This window comes from Aplysia californica, unplaced genomic scaffold (genome assembly GCF_000002075.1).
Source record: "Aplysia californica isolate F4 #8 unplaced genomic scaffold, AplCal3.0 scaffold00748, whole genome shotgun sequence".
Taxonomy (NCBI): Eukaryota; Metazoa; Mollusca; class Gastropoda; order Aplysiida; family Aplysiidae; genus Aplysia; species Aplysia californica.
The window spans coordinates 142,094-143,519 of NW_004798018.1; the positions used below are offsets into that span (position 1 = coordinate 142,094).

The following is a 1,426-nucleotide window of genomic DNA, read 5'->3' on the forward strand; positions in this document are numbered from 1 at the left end:
AGATAACATTTATATAATGTTCTTTCACATAGTGGGTTCAGAAAGAGAATAAGGGAGAAAGAACAGATGGAGAGAGTGGGTTAGGGGGTGGGGGTAGAGAAAGAAGAAAAAGAATCAGGTGTCTTACTCAATCTAGAACCGCCCACAGTCTTGGATTTGAAACAATTACCAAGGTGCAATCCTAATTAACGGAAAGTAAACGTTTTCCCATCTTTCGTCTCCCCACCCCCTCTCCGGATAACTAAAATTTCAAAGTGCATGTATCTCAATCTACGCACACAAAACAATGACATATAGATTGGGAGAAAAAGACAGGAATAAATCAATCACACTGTAGATTTTTTTCCCACTTCACTTCTCTGACCCAGTGGCTGAGCCCTTGGGCCTGTCGAATGGCAAAAAATTGATAGGTTTAAAAAAAAACCCAACCCAACAACAATGTTGTAGATAACACAAGCCGCTTAGCAGAAAAAAAGCTAAGACAAGATTATATGAAAGAAAAGAAAAATAAAGGGAAATGTCTACGCTTGCAATCTGAAGAGCCTTCGAGATCCATGTGTGAGAGTCAGTTTCTGGAAAGTATGTTTTATACATACATGTATTTATACATTTTATTTCCTCTGGCCTTACGTGCAAAAATCTCATGTCTCGCAACTTTCATTAATTAATAGTCCTGCATCATAATTACATATGGACTAGAGAAACTGCTGCTGTTTGGAAAAATAGAGGGAAAGAAGAGCAGAGGTTGACAAAAAACAGCATACACAAATGGCCTAAAAAAACCTTTACAATGAATAATTCAAAGAGAAAAACCGAGCTGATCAAGAAGACACACCCCAAGAAGGAAAGGGGTACCTCGATCGTCAATGTCTGCTCCAGACTTGACACCTGAAGAAGCAGAAGAAATTTACTTATCAGGAACGAGAGTACTGGCAAGCTTTTTCGAGATGTGCTGCCCAGCCCCAAGCATACAAGGACATGTACTTTGTGCATATTGTCACATGAGGCGACTACATGTACAGACCTCAACATAAGTTAAGGACCACCATGACCGACAGCCCTGATTTGTTAAAATCCGAAAAAAAAGACAGCAAGGAATTTGTTTCAAAATCTTTTGCTCTGCGAGTGTTAATTGGTTATTAACAATGCGTACTGTAAAGCTTCCTAAAGGGACAAAACCACCACGTGCAGCATTGAAACCATCAGGGAATTTTAGCCAAATTTGCAAGTGGTCCTTAACTTAAGTTGAAGTCTGTATATATAGATCTTTATAATTTATTTGTCAGTATCTTCTTCTGATCCTCTGCTTCTTGTTGCTGTTACGCCTCGTCATTTTCTTGTCTCACCCACTTTCCTCTTTCTCCTTTTCTGTCTGTGTGTCTGTGTGTCTGTGTGTCGGTGTGTCTGTGTGTCTGTCTGTGTGTCT

The 1,426-nt window shown here is 39.6% G+C and overlaps 1 protein-coding gene across 1 annotated transcript in view; it reads left to right on the forward strand.

The window, feature by feature from the left end:
* Positions 1-1,426, forward strand: part of LOC101855055 (F-box only protein 39) — a gene marked incomplete in the record, with an annotated part of 13,647 nt that overhangs the window by 655 nt on the left and 11,566 nt on the right.